The 21569-nt window shown below is 39.0% G+C and overlaps 1 protein-coding gene across 2 annotated transcripts in view; it reads right to left on the reverse strand.

Annotated features, from left to right (window-relative positions):
- Positions 1 to 21569, reverse strand: part of LOC140242122 (uncharacterized) — an 84331-nt gene that overhangs the window by 50923 nt on the left and 11839 nt on the right. For both annotated transcript variants that reach the window (XM_072321886.1, XM_072321887.1), the window contains exon 2: positions 10254 to 10449. The gene's annotated coding sequence lies outside the window, so the exon portion shown is untranslated. The remainder of the gene's footprint in view (positions 1 to 10253; positions 10450 to 21569) is intronic.

Consider the following 21569-nt stretch of genomic DNA (forward strand, 5'->3'; position numbering starts at 1 on the left):
AAAGCGGATGGAAGGGGATGACAGCTCCGAAGGGGTTACCGGAGATAATTGCGAAACGGACGCGTAGCAGAAAAAGCGGATGCAGAGTGGATGCAGAGCGGATGCAGAGCGGATGTAGAGGGGATGCTTTCGAAATGCTTTATATACGAGATGCATACGCTTACATCCTTTCTATTAACGTGCTATTAACGATGTAAAGACGTTCCACGTACCATATCTTTCCTCCCTCTTTCCGTTTTTAGCTGCAGCGGATGTGAGTTGCGAGCATGCCCAGAGGATGCAGAGAGGATGCAGCGGACGTTTAAGGGATGCCGCACGGACATACAACGTTTGTTGCTCGTATGTCGCGGATTTACATCGTACACAGCGGAAAGTTCATCCGTTCTAGAAATTTTAAGCAGCTTAAAACTTTTTGCGCGGATGAAATCACAGTGGACGGATGCTCGATGGATAGAGCGGATGAAACACGTATGCGATGGGTACACAGCGGATTCGTAGCGTTTTCCAACGGATGGCAAGATTTTTTGTACGCTTTACATCCTCTTTGCATCCGTAAGTGCAGTGGGACCGGGCCTTAAGACCCAGTGTAATTCCATTACAACCGCTTGCTTGCGAGTTCACCTGTGTATAATCTATGCATGCCTTCTTCTTTTGTTCTGCTTCCTTGAGCCCCAACTCATGCATTCTTATGGTGACTCTGCCATGTCATCATCCTTGTTCATTGCAATTTGTTCTAAATTTTGAAAATATTCTTATTCTTCATCCCAATTATCACAAATTCTGAAACTCTGTACTCAGTATAACTAATGCAGCTGTCATTTGTATGACGCACCTCTTGACCCCCGGGATAGGTGCGTCAAAGTACCAATGTGCGTCATACCTTTTGGGTACCATGACGTACCCTCCGTCACAAAAAGTGACCCACCTCTATGAGACATTGACGCATTAACCAGTCAAAATGGTGACGCACCTCTTCGTGAAAATGACTGACCCTTGACGCACATGTTATTCGCAGTACGTGCCAGACTGGAATGCTGCAGAGCTCTGTGTGCGCTCACGCAATTCGCTGCCTGCGAACTTACTGTGTACACCGAACGGAACTTCGCCCGCGTGAATCCCTGTCGCCGACGGACCCTTCGATCGCCGTGGTACTGTATCCCCATGTTGTGGGCGGCTGGGGAGCGTTAGTATAGTAGCTTAGCTGCACACTGTAGCCAGCTGCCACTACACTCCAGTACCCTGTTTCGATTCGAATCGGGGTAGAAGCGTTCCGTTGTGCAATGTCTGCTTCTTTTTCTCTTCTTCTTCATCCGCTTGTCCCTTGCCTCCCAAGTATGAAATGATTTTTATAGAGTGTTGTGTGTGTTTTTTGTAACGTTATTGCATCATTTTTCTGCAAGGAAGAGGTGAGTTTCTGTTTGTGTATTGATGTGCACTGCAGTATGTGCAGGTGAACAGCGTTCGAACTGTCTTTCCCGAGTATCGTGGAAGCTCGATGTATTTCTCGGCCTATCAAAGGAGATCTCATACAACAGAATACTTTTAACAAACTATTTTCCGGTCAAAATGAATTGATTTCCTTTGTTTTGTATCGTTTATTGACTTGATCCTAAGGATCTTGTCGCAATACCGAGTTTCCAATGTGTATTTATTTTCACCTTATTTTCGCGTAGCTTTCGGTGCTGTAAACTGTTGCTAGGGCCTAAGCCTACTACTAAACTTACCGTTCTCCACTGTCGTTTCTCACACATCGTTTGGTACGATTTCTTCCATTTTATATCACTTTATCCGTTCCCTTTATACTTTGAAGTATTTGACGTAATTCTTTCAAGTGTCTCGCACTGCTATTTTCGTAACGGCGATTTCTCCGCTTTGCTGCAATACTTTTTCGAATCGAAGCGACGAAGTTTGATACCAGCCGCTGTAGTGTGCCGTGTGTTGTCTTTTCTAAATATTTGTGTTGTTGGGAGGTGTTGATACTTTGTATTTGTTATTTATTTTTCTTAATGTTGATAGGAAAAGGCTAAAATGGTCTGAGTGATGTCTGATGGTGATGATGATAACTATGCTGGTGTAAAAAGACGGCTTACTGTGAATGCTGAGCATACGTGCCGTTCGTTCCATTTTACTTTCCCTCTTATTCTTCTTTCCCCCTTACTCTTCTTTTCCTTTCCAAGAATGATAAAAAAAAAAGAAATTACATACACCTCACAAGAAAATAGAACCACGTGCTACCAACCTTCGTAAAGTTAAATCTAAAATGTTCAATATCAGCAAAGAATAAGGGGAAAGCACGAATGACAATAAATTAGAGCGAAGAGATTGTTTTACATGCAGTCTCTTCGGCTCGAAGAAACTTGACACCCCACCCCTCTCCCCTTGTGGAAATTTCCACAAAAGCAGGTGCCACACCCAGGTGCGTGCCAGACGGAAGAATGCGCGCACTGGAATAAACAGCGTGTAAATATCATGGAAATATCGATCGAAGAACCAGCTCATTAGTTGAATTAAAGGAATCATTGCAAAGATATCGTGATTCTATAGCCTTTCTTTTGGCGCATAGTAGGAAACATCAAACAGTCGAATATAATGTACTTGATCGAATATCTTATGTTCCCTGAACAATAAAAAAAGATCGATTAATCAGTCAATTAAAAATGCAACTGAGCCAGAAATACTTAAAAGGTCTCGTATGCCCAGAGAAATTCACTACGAGTAGGTTCAATGAGATGCAGTCATCACCTGGTTAGACAACAAAATCATGACAATTAATTTCAGTTCACGCTCATGAAAACTGCTTATTACTTATCAAAGTTTTGGCTATCAACATTCGTTCGTATGTGTTTTTTTGTTTGTTTTGTATGTTTTTCCTCGTGAAAGACGTAATGATTTCTTCGTATCGAACGTAGACTGCATGTTTACCGTTTATCCAAACAGTAGGCGCCTAGGCGTACTTTCTGAATATATTCAGAAATTTCTATCAACATTTTAAATATATTACAAGACTCCCAAATACCAGTTGAAAAAAATTAAGAAATCGAATTTTTTAGATATGAACAACAACAACAAAAAAAAAAATGCGTAGGAAAAAACCACTTCAACCTCGAATGACTTCGAATTTCTCTAAACCGTTCCCTAGTTCATGGACATCCCATAGAAACGCGTGTTTTGATATACACGTTGCTATGGCAAACTATCTAGTTTCGCGAAACTACGGCCTGGCCACAGTAATTTTTTCCGTGACCTCCCGCCTCCCCTTCCCCGATTCGAAAACAGCTTGATTGAAGCCCCTGCCTATTTAAACACGAACCTTATTAAACCCAAGTTAGGTACATGGTTTATATGGCTAGTGTTTAAATAGAATTTATATTTTAAGTTAATGCAGGTTTTAATAGACTCTCAGTAATGTTAGTTCCATAATCGTTTGTATGTGTTTTGGGGCCTGGCCTCTGCCATGCCTCGCCTTCTGTATACGTATGCACGCGTGTACTGTATGTATACATGTACCACATGGTCGACATCACGCACGTGGTTTTGCTGCAGGTTCCACGGTCGACGGTCGATGCTACACTAACTTGTTACAGTGAATGCGATTGAAGGATAGCGAGCTTCGCGATGCCGCGGGCTGTACGTGATGATTTTAATCACAAATCGTGTTTGGTAGTGTGGTTTTGGAGCAAATTTGTACTCAAACTTTCTGAAAAGACCTTTAGTCTGACATCAGATAGAAAAAGAAGACATACGAGAATGAAGTGAGTATCAGTATGTTATAATAAAACTGATTGAAAATTGTGTCATTTTCGCGTTTCCAGGAGCCGGTGAATTCGGCCGACTCGCGATCGCGAGTTTGTTTTAGATGTTACGGAGGGATACCATGCCCCATGCAAGAAGCCTCGCAAAATTACATGACGGTCCCATTAACGAACCTTTTGACACACTCTGGTTAAATGACCGACTATGACGCACATAATGGGTCAGTATTGTGACGGACATTTTGCTCCCGTGACGGCACCACGCGTCATCAAATTGGTGGTACTTGACGCGACCATGACGCACATTTCCCGGGGGTCAAGAGGTGCGTCATACAAATGACAGCTGCATAATTTATAGTTGTTCAAATGTAAAAATCTGAAAATCATCCGGAGGTTTCCTTTAACTCTGAAAATCTGTTAACAGTACAGTGAAGTCCCCCACCCTAAAACTCTTATAATTAAGCCAGTGAGTAAGCACTGTTCTAGTGTGAAAAAAAAAAGAAGTAAAGTGAGGTGTTTGATGACTAAGTGACAGGCAGTCAAGTCTAGTACAGGGGTCTGCTTGTTAGTGCTCCTTATCTCTGCGTGCATACATAGAAACCCTGAGAAAAACTGTAAGGTCAACTATGGGGAAGGGTTGTGAGCAACAATGAACTTGTCAATATCATTATCTTCCAGTTAATAGACAGAAACAGAACTGAGGTGAGTAAATCTTGGCTGCCTCTTATACAAGGCAAATATGAACTGTGAGTAAAGAGCAGAACAAGCAGATAAAGGAGGGCAGTGTGAGGGTGAGAAAATTGCTCATCAGTGATTTTTACTCCATGTTTAGAACTCATATCCAACGTTGCATCTTTGTTGTTGTAGATGTATGGAAGATTGTTCTTCAGATGTTTGTTTGTTTTGTTTTTTCCCCAGGGTCGTGATTTGCAAGATGAATCACACAATATGAAAAAGTTGCAACGCATCAAAACCTGAGACTGTGAGAAAGTTGAATAAAGAGATAATCATAACAAATTTACCCATACCTTTCAGAGCTGTTTTATCAAAGTAATAGTATCATATCCCTTCTGTACATTCCACTCAGCAAAGCAAGAAAACACCTTGGAAAGAAAAAAAGGAGGGCAAAAGCATTGGACTTTATAGGATTATATACAAATCCCATCATACTGTGCAGGAAGAGAGGGAGGTACTAAACTGTCGCTGAACAAAGTTAACAGAATATGGCTCCATTGCAATTTCTATCTTCTCTCAGTTTGGCATTAATACACTCCAATCGCTTTCGGTGAAATGACCAATATAGAGAGAGGTGAATGACCAAAACAAGAGTGAATGACCCTTTGCTGACCAGAGGACTTCCCAACAATGGAAAGCTCTGATCACAGTCCACAGTATACCTCCTGAAAACAACAGCAGGCATTTTTCTCTTGTAGAATCCACAATGTTTGCTTGGACATCTCTCTCAAGCATAGAATGCACTCCCATTGACTCATCAGATAAAGTGAAAAATAACAACCTTGTTTGAATTGGCCCTCACTGTGAAAATGCCACGGGGAAGGAAGGAAGATCCAAATTGTATACAACAAAATAAAACAGTTAAATGCACCGGTCCCTTTTCACAGGATGATGAGATAATGCAGACGAGTTTTCAGAGATTTCTAAACCACACAGTACCACACGCCAATCAGTGTGGGAAGGGAAAAAACAGAACACAGCAGTGCGAGTAAATTGGTTTTTCAGCTGCTAACAAGTTAATCAGCACATGGGAGTGCTACTTTCCACATGCCACTTGCTATTATTGCTAGACTATAAACAAGTACAGAGAGAAAGGAGGGGTAAACAATCAAGTAGATAACAATACAATGCATCAACATGTTGTGTACCTGCCATCTTTATGCAGTGCATACCACTACCGATGGGAAGACAACACACTATCATATAAAAGCAACACAATGATATTATCGAAATACATAGCCCTATTTTACCCTCAACTTTTAACCTGAGAATCCCATCAAATAATTTAGCAATTTCATAGATTCAAGTCACAAAGGGTTTATTAATCATCATTCGTTTTTATGTTTGTCTGTTTACTATTGCATTTTCTTGAACAATGACCAGTTTTATTTTGCAGACATGACCTGAAATATAACACAAGGACACTGTTGACTTGTCATTTTGAAGATTGTGGAACACATCAAACACTATTTGTGTCAGGTACTGTACTAGATCTAAAAGAATGCATTACAAACCAACAACAGAAGCTACTATGTCAATGATTTGAGAAGTGCTCCATTCCATATCTTGAGTTCAAAAGAAAGGAAAAGAAAGAAAATTGGTAACAACTCATTTTCACTGGAGCCTGGTGAAAGAGGGTGTCAGATTCTGACTGAATTGAGGTGAAAAAAGAGGGGGTTTTGTGTCAACCCACAAAAATGTCAGCAGTAAAAGTCTATTTCCTAGGATAAACACAAGCTACTTGACTCCTTCAACAACCTCTGACCTTTGACCTTGGAGGCATTCAACTATCTGCCTGAAGATTTCTGTCAGTTATCCTAAGGGCAGAAAGGGAGTTTATCTCTGACCCCATCTGGTGCATAAACAAGGGATATTTTCAATGTTGTAATGGCTCCAAGGGGCTAGTTTTGACCATTTTCCCAGTCCAAACATGGTATTATTAACTCATGGTAAACCTTTCTTTACATCTTGTTGTAAAAATGAACAATGCCCATAGGGAAAGTCAAGCCTTTCAGCTCCATATATGAGGTTGAGTGAACTCTTCACATGTGCCCCCAAAGTAATGCTCACTGAATATGGGAAAATTAATCTAACATGGCGTTTTGGTGAGACCCCGCTTGACCTAAAACCCACAACATCACAGCTAAATCATAACCCCTGCATGGTGCTTCTTCCACAGATTAAATGTAGTCCTTACAAGGTGGATCATTATATGCTTTATTTTGATAAGTTCTATCAAAAGTATGAAGTTTTCACTATCACAAGGAAGATACAGATTTAATTACTCGCGAAATCATCGGGAATTCCCGATTCGCGAAAATTTAGACAAGCTTGCGAAATATATGGCGTATACAGTAGTTACTCAACTCACATTCCTGGGTCTAGTGGCCACATATGGCAACACAGAAGAAAATGAAAATGTGTGCAAAATTTAATGCATCAAAACTTGACAATTCCAACTGTCAGTTCATCATGCAAAATGGGAACCTATGTGCCCACTCTCCTTAACATAGTACTGCGAATGAAATCAAATCACTAATACCACATGAAATTTTCTCTTCAAAGGGAGAAATTTGCTTATTAGTTTATTGGAGTTTCACAAAAACTGCTCAGCATTGTCTTCGTGACTCCTTTGGACAAACTGCCTGGATCGCACAAAGTATGCATCTTGAAGAAATGGGTATTTGCGCCTCATTTAAATGCTCCACGCTCCAAGGGCCAGCCACGGAAAACCTCAAATTACTGAAAGCTGCAGATGCCCCCAGCCTTCCCTGGAGAAAAAAAAAAAAAAAAAAGAGTTAGGGAAGAGAGAAGATTGTGCCCTCTGCACTTTTGTTCGGCCTTCTTCGGAGGCAGGTCCGCCCCGCTTCCATGGCGGAAACCAATCAGTATAATCAAATCTCTTCACACCCCTGCCTATCTGGTTGGAAGAACACACCTGCCAAATCAAATCATCTATCTATTCAAATGATTTAACCCCCTCAGGACATCATAACATAATAGATGGGTAAGTAATACCATGGAACAAAGCTCTACCTGTGTACCAAATTTCTGTGAGACTGTGTGTCTACTAAATGTGTGTCTGTGTGTGTGTGTCTGTGCATATGTGTGTGCACGAGACAGAAAGCAAGGAGAGAGAATGCAAACTATATTCAGAGAGAGAGTAGGGCCTATGTGTATGTGTGTGTGTGTGTGTGTGTGTGTGTGTAGAACACATATGCCACACACTAAAAAGAGACCAAAAAGAAATTAGTAATAATAAAAAAAAAGAGATAAATACAACTCAAAAGAAAAACAGTAAAACAATGGCAAAAATCTACAAATCTGGCAGGAAAATTGAACATCCCATTAAAAAAATGAAATAGAAATATTGATAATCTACAATTGTCCCTATCCCTTCCCCTTGAAAGGAAAGAAATATGGAGAGAGGAAAGAAGGGGAAGGGAGAGAGACTACAGACATTGTTATTGCATGGTTGGATTAACTAAGATTTTATGGGAAAAAACAAGATTGATGAACACAAGTCATAACAGACATGATTATGCAGCCAGGTGACTGAGACATTAGATCACTGTTTATTACTAATAGGAAACACCTGCTAACACTTGATACACGTGGATTAGGTGAGGACACCTGCAGTCAAGCGTTGAAGGCCAACTTCATGTACAGCAGCACCAACCAAGACACTCATGAACTGTATTAAAGAGTGGTGCTCATTCTTTCTACATAACAGAAAGAAAGTTGACATCACACAAGAAGAACACAAGAAAACTCTGGTGTTTTGTCTTATAGTTGTTCACATCTTCTTTTCTTACCATGCTACCACTCCCAGTACATCTTTCATTCATTCTGACTCTGAAGAGAGTTACAGCTGTATACAGAAATGAAATACCGGTATTTAGAATACCAGGAGCAACAGCATAAAAAGCAGCATGGCAATTCAATTGCCATTTCATCTTAACTGCATGTTTCTACATATTTTGTTTTCATCTTTTATTTCCTACTATGAGTAGTAAAGATAAAATGTACTTTATTTGATATCTCGGTTTTTTTTTTTTTTTTTTTTTTTTTGTCACATGTAAAAGTTAATAGACCATAATATATGAGTATCATAAAGAGATATAGTGGTAACATGACCAAAACAGCTACTGGGATTCATGGACCCTCCTCTGAATTTATTACGAAATAAACAGACGCTCAAATACTGCAACTTTCTAATATCAATAGCAATGATTACAATGAGGCTTCATTTCAGCTTCCACTCATAACTTTCTTCTACAGATAACTTATTACTGAAAACTGAGCAAGATACAGGCCTACTGACAGCTGTTTCTGATTTATTAATTTTTCACATCGATTCTTCACAGGAGGTCAGCAGAAGACATGGCACATCAAAACAGATGGAACGTATATGGTATGGTATAGAGTAGTTGTCCCATCTGAGATAGGTCAATCAAAATAGCATAGATACATTTTTCTGTTATCATGAAAAAATGATGACCGCCAAGTGAGATGCTGAGCAGACAATGGCCCTATTTTATGAAGAGTTATAAATTATTACATAGTTGATTTCTATCGTAAGTCTACGGCAGCTTGTGTGGTAAGGGAATTTATAAAATTGGGCCAAACATATGATAGATTTGTTTGGCTCGCCTGGGATAGTGTACGCCCGAACACATTATGCTGGGTAATGCAAATGTTTGCTATTTCAAACATAACCTTCAAGTACATATTTAACAACTAGACTGATAAAAAGGAAAATAATTCCCTAAAACTAATTCTGGAAATATAATCGATAAAATATAAAGTTAAATGCATCAGGTGGTATGGGTCAAATGCAGGTCTCTGAATAGACCTTGAAGCAATATTATATATTTAAAGCATGGTGGCACTCTGCATGGCAACTTGCCATAAAACAATAACAAACATATGCACACACACACACACATACATACACACATGTACACTCACACACACACACACAGAAACATAAACACATCCACAAACACACACATATGCACACACACACACACATACACAAATCTAGAAATGACTAATTTTGAAACCATGGAAAGAATCTTCCCTTCACAGGATTATCAAAGTGCTGCTGTTTTGTTAAAAAAAAGAAAAAAAAGAAAAAAAAAAGAAATTGGTAATGAAACAAACAGGAAACCTATACCAGGGAGGGAGAAAATTCCATGCACAGACCTAGCAAATTTCAATGTCACATTCTAAAGCAAAAATAGTCATAATCCCTGTTTAGTAAATTCAGTGTCACATTCCTTGGCCAGAAATAGTAATGATCCTTGGATAACAAACAAACAAATGATGACCATGAACTCATCAGCAATAAAAATAAATATACTTGGCAAAAGCTTCTACAGAATAAGAATTCAAAAAATAGATAAAGTGGATAAGAGGAGAATGAACACAAAGGAAACAAAAAGGGAGGAAAAAAAAAGAGAAAAAAAAGAAGAAAAAAGAAAGTGGAAAAGGGAAGGACAAAAAAAAAATCAGACAAGAATAACACATAGCATGTATAGTCAATATTCTCAACCAACAAATAGGCCTACTGGAGTAGCTTATAAATTATATAAGTATGAACTTTAAATATATGACAGAAAATAACTTTAACCATACCTGTCAAACTTACTGTTGTGAATATTAGAAACAGTTCAGGAGGGATTTGAAATGTAGTCACACTGGTCTGCACTCTTTCAAAGAAATGATACATTAACATCCAACTAATGTACTGCAGCCTCTTACCTCAACTTGTAATTGCTCAGGAAATGTGATGTGTTTGGGAAGAGATCTTGAAATTATTCCTTGTGATGAACAGCTTGACCAATCCTCAGCACTGGGTTTGAAGTTTTGCCTTACACTTCACTGGACAGGTGACAATCTACTGGGCTTGGTGACTGATGACCCTTGCTCGGTTACCTCTGTCCACTGGAGTTCATATCTGCACATTGACAAACACAACAAAAACACAACATGACATGCACTTGTGTCTAAACATCAGGCTAGAGACTCTTTCACAGCAGTATGTGTCAAGCTGAAGGGACCCAGCCCTCACACCATGGAACTCCCTTCTCCGTCAAACAGTGCCTTCAGTCAGCAATTCAGGGCAAAGTGGGGGTGGTATTGTGAATGAATATAAAGTGCAGGAATTAATTACAGCCAGCCTGTGGCAATGTAAAACCAATCTGAATCAGAAAGAGGAATGGCCTCAAATCCTATTCTCCATCACTTACCCCATTCAATCAGATGAGGCACTTCTTCCAGGAGTGGAATGTGTGCGAAGCTCAGGGTTTCTTTAGCTCACTCGCTCGCTCTCTCTTTCTTTAAAAGAAAAGCGTGAGTTGGAGTCTGCCTGGTCAGTTATAGTAACTGAAGTGTCACAAAAAGAGAGGGAGAAGAGTTAAGTTCCAAAGTAAACCTTCCACAGACTCTATCCATCCGGCCAAGCAAGCCCCTTGTATCAGTCAAACAAGCACACGTCTGTCCCGCAACAATGCCACCGGTTGAGTGCGCTCGGTGTCATGTGGTTTGTGGGAAAGGTGTCAGCATGGCACAGGCCCACTAGCCTCATTCCCAGGCTGGGGCACATTTGATTTTGTATGCAAAGTTCAATGTTGTCTTCACATGGTTGCAAATCTTAAGAGCGTCATACAAATCAGTATGGAAAGATTTGAACACACAAGCTAGCATGGAAAGATAAATACTACTAGTTACAGTCAATCACTGTTGCGGAACTCCATCGAAGTGACCCCCCACCCCCTCCTCAGCTCAAGTAGGAACATACATGTAAAAGCGACAGAACTCCAGAAGGGTAGGCAAGGTTGAAAGAAATCTTGGTGCCATGTGGTACAAGTAATACTTGCTGACGTCTACCCGCCAGGCTAGAAGTGGAATGGCTTGGACATAGCCGACATACAATATTACTCTGTGTAGTGTTACTTTACATCTCAGGGGCTGAGGGTTGACAGCAAGAATGCCGTGGCAAAAGAGGCAAGATGTATACAAGCTGTCTTGCACTGAGGGTTAGTGATCACAGAGAAATATAGCACAGAGGGAAGGAAATATTATTATTGAGCAAGGGTGAGATATAATGTATATCAATCTGTGAAGAGAATGAACTATTCACTATTGCATGCAGTGTATTTGCTATAATGATGGATATGTTATGTGCCTCCTCATCTATGCTCATCACAACATATCAATAATGGGAAAAAGTAATGACTAGATGATAGAATATTCCACTGTATTGCTGTATCCACACATTACCATAAATATGTGATGAAAAGTTTGCTCTTGAAAGGTTACAAATTATATACAACTTACAATTTTTTTTCATTATACAGAAGAATACTGTTGATATCAAAGGTCCTGTTTACCTTTGAGAATAGTGATTAAAAAAATCAAGATATGACATTTAATGCATATGCAGGTCTGTTGTACCACAAAACATCCTATCATAAAAAAAAGAATTAGCGATGAAATCTAATATATAAGGAGATATCTGAATTTTTCTCAATAAACCTTACCTATAGACGGTTCAGTCTGGAAAAATCTTTATTATATCTATTGTTCACATTTTGTATATTCAATATCAATTTTACCAATTCAAATTTTTACAGTGGTTGTTTCTATCCCTAACTCACATGTTAGAACTATTTTATAGCACTAACGCTGGGTTTTTGTTTCATCTGCAAATATGGTAAAGTATTCTAAAACCATTTCATCTGCTTTTTTCTGCTATAGGTTGAGATGCATTTTGAAGATCTTCCATAATAACCCTCTCTTTTTCACACATACACACACACACACACACACACACACACACAAATAAACATACACACAGGCACAAACATAAACTGAGTTCTCTACTATCAGCTGGCTGCCTTTTGTTACCTCATTTATAAATAATAATTCATCTGAGATATTCACAGTAAACACCAACACAATAGTCAATTTAGTCAGTACCAGGAAATGAAATTGAGTGTTTGAATATAACCAGTGCTTACATCATTAACTTTTGGTTGCTGAAAAGTATATCATTTCAAGGGAATATATTTTCCTGAGATGGCATGAATATGTTTCTAAAATCTAAGTGAACACTTTTTGTATATTTACACACATGCACTCTCATAATCCTCCCGCTGAAATATATCACAATGGATAGATTTTTTTTTCTTTTAGAAAAATGCTGCACACATTTTTTTTTTTATTGAAAATTGCTATAAAAAAAGGCAGAAATTCATTCGTGAACCTCTGAATAAAAATTTTGAATTCAAAGTAATCTTTGTTCAAAACACACACACTTTATTATGTATATATTTTCATATACTTCATGTTTGTTTTCATTATTTTCTTTGCAAAATTGAGTTTTCCTTTCATGGAACAATTTTTTTGGGGGGTAATCAACCATTCTAAACAAAGCAGAGTTCAATTTATAGAAACAAATTTTCTTTGCATAGCTTTACTTGGGCTTTAAAAGCTGAACACTTTCGTGTCATCAACCCACTAAATGGCACCTTCTTCAGATCAAACAGTTTGTAGTTGAGCCCCACTCAAAACACAGCGCTGTAATCTACATCCGCTGAGTTTGAGAAATAAACATGACAACGCAAAAAGGGGTCTGCTTACATGCAAGACCACCTGTCTAGCAATCAGAGTTGGAAGGGGGCGTAGAAAGCATTGATGGGGGAAACTTTGGTGTTACAGACACATTGAAAAAACTTGAATTCTGTCTGTACGTTGACAGGTGGGGTCCATAAATAGCCAAGAAGAGATATCGAGTCCAAGTATCTACTGATATAGGCCTACCCCCTGGCTCATCTGCACAAATGTGTCGCTGGTTAATTTTTATGTCCATTCAAACAAAATGTTCTGCTCACTAGTACTCCATCCTGTTCTCACTTGCATGCAAGAGATATTACAAATATAGCTCTTCAGCCTTGAGTATTGGAGGTGCAACATCTTTCAGGTTAATTACAAGATTAAAGGTTCTGTTACCTTGGGAGTAGTAATTTTAAAAATGTTCAGAATTAAATGCATCATTTTATTATATCTTTTATTTATTATTATTATTTCTTTTTACAGCGGAAATGTTTGCAATATGATGTAGTTTGTCTTACTGAAGCTGTCATATAATGTTTTGCATAAACCACTAAATAACAATGAGTGGATAGTTTCTGATATATTGTCCTAATCAAATCACATGACACTAAAATTGTTTCTCATTGTCCCATGTTCGTGACAGCTAGTTTTTCTTCTGGCCCTCATTTTCATACTATTGTAAATATTTAATACCTTTGAACTTGCTATGTCTCCTCTCCTAAATTCTACACAAAGGCAAAACTTTGTGACTCTTTTCTCTGGTGATTTAAAAACCAAACAAAACAAAAGAAATGCAAAATCAAAACACTGACTAGCTTTCACCAAATTCAGATCAGCCTAGTCATTGTGACAGAGAGATGCAAATCAAATTCATCACTGGGGGTCCACTGTATCAAACCACTGGCATGACACTGGTGAAAACTTGGGGAGCGATGCCACTTTTGGGGGGATTCTCACTTTTTCCTGTCTAGACAGCTCAGAGAATGAAACAAGCCGTTTATAGCCAACAACGGCAATAGCATTGCATAACACAATAGCCTTAGGTTTGACTAGTGAAAAAGATGTGTACAATGTAGCGAAGGCAGTTTAGAAACTTTGTCCAGAGGAAATAATCTCTATACCTAGCTGCATGAAGCTATCAAGTCTTATTTGCATATTAGTCACAGGTGAAATGAAACTGCCAATAATTCTAGAGGCTACTATCTTTGCTAAACGATCAAATAAGTTCACCTATGTTTTCAAACAACACTGAAGAAAAAACAAACTAACAAAAACATTACAATTGCTTACAAACATTATTATCTATCACATAGCTATCTATGTACATATCTACTGCATTATAACAATTTGGAGTTTTTGCCCACGGCTATATCACAAGTGTCTTTCAATGATAACTTCCCTTATGCCGTGAGAAAACTGAGAAGTAGTTAATTAGTAAAGTATATGGAACACAGATAAAAAAAAAAAAAAAATCATACCTCATATTTGGCACTCTCTAATTTCCTCCATCCCCCCATTAAAAACAAAACAAAACAAAACAAAACCAAAGCATAAACGAAAAAAACAACAAAACAAAAACAAAACAAAACAAAACCCAAAGCATGAACTCATACAAACACTCAGTTGTCAACATGTGCCTCATGACTCAGTACACCACAGTATTTGGCACAGTGATACTTCAAATTCTGTTCTTTCTGAAGGCTTATGCAGGAAATTCACACACAAAAAAAGAAAAAGAAAAGAAACATGATTTCAAAAGAAGATAGGGGCAAATCTTACACATGCAATTTGCAACAATTTGAAATAAAAGAAACAGCTAGGTCTATAAATACTCATCTACAAATCAACTCTGTTTTAGTCTTTTAACAGCATCGACTAACTGAAAAATCTGGAGTTAATCAATGTCCAACTGGAATTCCAGACTGCAAGTGACATGCATAACCAATTAACCTGCGATCATACGTCAACGCCAATGCCAGACAAAAGAATACCTTAAAACCAGTCAGCAGTCCGTCATGGCTTATTATCACACTTCGGTCACCATGTGGCAAGTTTAATTGCCATCTCAAAAGAAATTTGTCGCACAAGAAGTTATCAGCATATTACACGTTTGCCGGCATTCAAGTAGTGGTGCATGGTCGAACATTCTTAAAAAGGAAGTACATACACTTTTGCCCTGTTTAGGAAAAACAAGCAGCAGTAATGAAAATTAGGGAAACAATATTCGACTGCACCTTTCCTTTTGATTCTAGAACAGAATGCTTCTTTTTCTACCTTCACGATCAATCTACATGATACATTCCACCTGTGAAACACTTATACTTCAGTGATGAATATATAATGCAGAAATTGATTTTTATAATCTTTTCTTCTTTTTTTTCGTAAAGAGTTGTTCTGGTAATTTGAGATTATTTCAGAGGTTACACACTCCCTTTTGCCACAGACATGGCTGTCTACTGTTGGTCTTTCACTGTTCCGCAGACACATGTTTGTCATTAGGCCCAGTGCTTGGGTATGCCAGAGCTGGATGACCTCCCGCGACCTCTAGAGTCATGTGGTAAAGAGAGGTGATAAAAAGGAGCTTTCATACATGGGTAGGCGAGAGTTCATGGGTAAGGTGAAGGGGGGAGAAAAAAAAAGCTTGCACTGCCCCAGTTTGGGTGTAGAGAGTTGTTCTCACAAGTCATGTTTGAACTTGCTAGTCATTCTCTCTCTCCACCCCCCCCCCCCCCCCCCCCGTGTTCCAACCAATGTAGAACCCTCTAAAATAGCAGCGTGATATAGTTTTTGCATAAGAAAACTAGATGCATTTTTCAGAGGTCACACCATGTTTTAAACATATGCAAAAATTAATGTACTTTTCACCTGATATGTTTTACTGTTGTTAACTGACATCATCATCATCATATTGTAAGCTCATGTTGGACTAGGTTGGCAGATTCCCAATCCTAGCTCCATTCTTGTAGTGTCTATCAATGTGTATAATACCTCTGGCAGGATATTCTAGAATTTAGAAAGCATACAACTCACACAAACAGATACACAAATAGACATGGACACAGACAAACACATACACACACAAACAACAAATGCATACACATGTCACACCAGCCACCTCAAGTTACTGTTCCATGGATCATACAAGCGACATCCATTAACCCGTCTCTCATCACTGCTCTTGCCTATCAACCGTATGACAGGTGTCCATTCATACTATGACCCAGGTGATGGTCCTAACATCCACATGGCAGAGAATACCCCATTTGTTGCTAACATCAGATAAAAGGTACATTCACACAGACAACTAGAAAAGCACATAGAGAGCGCAGATCTCTGCCAAGCAGCTCATTTGCACTCATAATCGCCCAATTTCCCAATCACAGAAGCCTTTTGTCTACGTTATCAGCTTCCAGCTACCTGGCCCCTCGCCTAGTCCCCAGCAGAGTATAGAGCACTTGTATGTACATGTATATGCAAACCTCAAATATGCGCAGCCTGAACTCCAAAGTTCATTTACCCTGTCTGCAAAAAGATCTTTAAAAATCCTTCAAAAATCTATAAAAATTCCTGCATCACCACTACCAAAAGTTTTATCATCTGTTCCTTGTGTAATTATCAACTTTTCGTGCAAGTTTCATTCAAATGCGTTCACAATTTTGGGGGTTATTTTGCACACAAACAAACAAACAAACATACCAACACTGAAGAAAATAACCTCCTGCCTTGGCAGAAGTAATGAAATACCACAGTATTTTGCAGTGCAAAAGTAATATACACTACAGAAAAAAAAAAAGAAATAAAATAAAAAAATCACGAAATTCCTTGGTATGTAGGGTGGGAATGAAAACTTGGCATGAAATATATATATAAGATTTGAGTGTGAATCGAGTCCTGAAATACCATCAACTTTACAGTGTGTACAGTGATATATTTTTCATAAAACGGAAGCACTTTGTGTCTTTTTTCATGGGAGATATGCGCAAACGCAATGCTTACCAGAAATACCAGAGTTTCATGAGTGAGAATAGTACCAAGAACATTATCACAGTATCTATTAACATGGTATTTCACCATTAAAGATTGGCGCTAATAAATTATTGATACCATGGTACATGTAACTCCAGAGTGAATGGACCTATTAGCCCAACCCCCCCCCCCCCCCATCACTGGTCTTGCTTATCAACCGTATGACATGTAGCTATTCATTCTAAGACCCAGGTGATGGTCCTAACATTCACACGGCGGGCAATGAATACCCCATATTTGCTGCTATAAATCATTACACTCAGTGTAAAGGTTCTTTGTACTTCATCAGCACTAACATCTTTCTGCAGAATGAGTTTCTCACAATTCTACAGTCTTTGTATGTCTGTTTCAAGAACATTCTAACAATGCAAAAATTGACTAATTCAATTGATCATATGATTTCAAAGCAGGCACCGATGCAAGTTAATTTCTCACGTTTTTTCATGCATGAAACAAGAAGTTGAAACGAGAGATTTTTTTTTTCTTTTGCTTTTGATTCATTGAGAAATAAGAAAATTGTGCTCACACAACTAAGTTTGTGGGTGTACTGTGGCAGAAAACTAATCCATTTTCACATGTTCCTGACTATCTGTGTGCCTTCATATTTCACCTTTTGGTAAGACTTTTCTTGCCCGACCGTCCTACCCGTATGTACCACGTACACTGTATGCAGTATTTACATAGAAATGATGTATTTTTGCAACAACTTGAAATGTATCGTCAGCAAACCAGTCATTGAAGATCTGGGGGTCCCTTTCAATATAGCTGATGAAGAAGCTGTTGTCAGTATATATACAACAGCTTTTTTCCTAGTGTTCATTCTCTTGTGTAAATGCTACCAATGGTACGTGTCCTCACATTAGCTCACTACTAGTACAGCAGAACATGAAATCCCAAGGTGGGAAAACTGTGTGTGGCAAGTCAATATATATGAGTTCAACTCTAGAGAGACTAATGATAGAAAAAGGCGGGAATTCTGAATACCACTGATCTGGTGTCACGGTTTATTTGTTGTGATCTGGGGATGGCTACCCGCCCACACTTCAAAACTGGAAGAAAAAAAAAAATAACCTACAGCTTTGTTGTGCTTCGAATGGCTATGCTTTGTGCAAGTATCCCATTACTCTTTCACTCTGCAAAGGAACCTCTAAAGCATTTTGATGGCTGCGAGAGTTGTTGTGTTTGACTAGCTGCAGGAGCATTTTGTGGGCTTTAGACACTTTTTATTGTTCTTCATTCAGACTTTTGTGTCAGGTCTATAGAATGCAAGAGAGCATCTACATTTCACTCTATAATAACTTCCTACACAGATTGCAGTACATGTACAGACATGCTTTATAGTAACTGTGTCTAAACCCAAATGCAATATAATTCAGAGCTGTTGTGATACATATTACACACAAAAGAAAGAACAGAAATGTGTAACACATGGTACACCTACAATCACAAGAGCAACATGATTTAGTTCAGACCAAAAGGGACCTCATCATATATACATTCTGGATTGTAATCTATCTATCTAGATTTACTGCTTTAATATTGGAGAATTTTAGCAGATTTCTTTCCACAAGAATCATTCACTTTCTATAGTGAACTTGGGAGAGCATTCTGGGAAGGTATGATGATTTATATAACTTTCAACACCTCAAAACATCTCAGCAACAGATTAAGTACAGTTAACTGAGGTCTTTCAGATACATGTATTAGATATTACCAAGAAATGGGAGGGCTTGTTGGTATGGGTTGTCATGGTGAAATCATTTTAGCCAAGTATTGGTAATATTACAAACAAACATAAATACATGAGATATATTTGTAACACATTAGTGATGAGGACGGACCAGTTCCAATGTACACTGAAAAAGACCCTGTAGTGTGGAGATATCATTGAGTGGGAAGGCTGGCCTCACTCAAATATATTCGAGAATTTGTGTAGTGAATTCTCGCTATCGCCAATGACGTAAAAAGTACCCGGATGTGGCTTTTTCGTCAAGATTTAGTGCACTTGGTAGCAAGGGTACTTCCGGCGCGGAGCATAATTTGCACAGCGCTAGCGTGCGCGTATGTGTACCTTACCTATGGCGCCGCGCCGACCACGGATACTAGTACAGTATATAGGCGGCTGTACCGCCAGGCCCGAGCCAGCGAGTGGCCAGGCCTGTCATACTCGTACACTGTAGTCCCCGCATGCATTGCCCTAGGCCGGCCTTGCACGCATCACCTGTCAGCTAACACATACCGGTACAGCGTACTGCTTGATCATGCGATGTGCACATCACAGATCAGTCATCTCTGCATACGCTGAAAATATGCTGGAAAATATTCACCCATCTGGATATCGTCATGGAATGCCCATCTTTTTTTTCTATTTGTTCTCTGTCGAAATGTCGCGAACACAAACAGGAATGAACCGTGAGCTCGAACTTATCCTGTCTCCAAAGCAACTTCTTCCAAGTACGTAGGCACTAGGCCTACTACCACTACTAGTAAGTTGCGCGTGCACGTATTGTGCTGTGGAGTCACCCGCAAACTTCACCCACCGTGGCCACGTCACGTCTCGCATGCCAGTAAGGGTCCTATTTCTGCAGATTTTTTTCATTTATTGTCGTGCGAACAACACATGGCAGCTTGGCAGCAACAACCAATAGTCGTATTAACAGCAATTTCTTAAGAATGGAGAAATTTCAAATCATATTAAAGCTGTAATTCAAGTCGAGAAAACAGGAAGTACACGTAGAATACAGTCGGTTGTGCGCGTACGAACGGAAGTGACTTTGCTACCAGACTATCCCATATTGCACCATAAATGACGCTTAAATCAACATTCAGGTACTTTTTACGTCATTGGCGATAGCGAGAATTGTGTAGGACCTACAGCTTTATCACTGATTTCTATGAAAATACACACACATAGCCAAAGAATCTCATCTGGAGTGGACCACTACAGACGAGTGTACGTTTGGATGCACATATTCACTGACCAGTGCTATTTGTGTTTTTAGAATGTAACCCAGTGGACAGGGAATGAATCTCCATGCTACTGGGTCTTCAAAATTGAGAGCTAAAACAATCCTCTTCTGGTATAAATGGTATTAAAATGAGTCAAAATACAAATATAAGCCAGTAATGCATCAGCCTTGAAGAAGATGATGGATGACTAAATCTACTGCCATTTCAAATTAAGTTTCAGCCATCCATTACTCTCATGAGTAGTGGTCATCCTCATAAATTTCCTATATAATCTCTCTATCTTCGCATGTCCTTGGCCAAGAGGTGGAAACAGAATGAGTAGCTCTGGACAGGGCAAGTTGATGTCAGACATTAGCCCCATTCACATTCACTCAAAAAAAGTGGTTTTGGAAAACTGACTTTTGAAATGCGATGCCAAAATAATCTATTCTCAGACATCTTTGTTAAGGTGTGTCCACATAAGTGAATTAATATGGTTTACGCATAGTGCTGCAAAAATCAATTTTTGAAAACCGTTCAGTTCAGGTGTGTGTGAATGGGCCTTTTGCAACTCATCAAACACTGAAGCCATATCTACACAGTGTGGGTCTGCTGCCCTCAATTTTCTCGGCGAGGATTGATACCGCCATCCCCACAGTCATCCCATCTTCCACATTTCGGGATCAATCCTGATGGAGGGAGGCTGGCTGGCGCGTAGGAGTCTAATCGCTGATCCCAATTACTTCAAAGAGACCCTAACAGGGGAATCCATCAACAAGGCAAATTAGAGCCATCGGCTGCGGGTCCATACCAGCACATTCTTTCCCCCCTAATGCCCCTCACTCTCTTTACCATTCCATATTGACATTACTGTCATTAATGAAAAAGGAGACAAAAGAAAGAAATACAATCACACAGAGGTGGAAAGGAAAGACACATCCAGAGACAGAGTGAGAGAACAAATTGTAGGAAGTCTAAGGAAAGAGGAGGGGAGAGACAGAGAGAAAGGAGGAAGCGAACTGATGAACAGACAGACAAATAGTTGGCATATGACCACACACTGAGTGGAATTTTTCTCTAAATCGAGTTATCACACCAAATAGACCAAACTACATTTGGTATGAATAAGGACCTGGATGACATCATTTCTTTTTTCTTTTTTTTTAATTTATTCTATTATTATATTTTCATTTTACAGATTCGATACAGTTCAACTGGAAAGGAATGAAAGTCCAGGCTTTGGGGGACATTTGCCATTTACCACGACTAACTAAACTTGCTATAAAAGCTGCAAAAGTCATGAACATTTTGTTTATATTGTGCACAAGAATATAGGCCCTACATATAAAATGCTAGAAACTCTAATAATAAAAATGCCACTGTCACATTCTCAAATGCAACAGATCACAATATTAAATGGAACATGCATTTCTCCCAGTGCTGTAAGACCTACACTGTATTAATAACTTCCTAGTACTCAGTGTC

Source organism: Diadema setosum, chromosome 18, assembly GCF_964275005.1.
Source record: "Diadema setosum chromosome 18, eeDiaSeto1, whole genome shotgun sequence".
Classification (NCBI taxonomy): domain Eukaryota; kingdom Metazoa; phylum Echinodermata; class Echinoidea; order Diadematoida; family Diadematidae; genus Diadema; species Diadema setosum.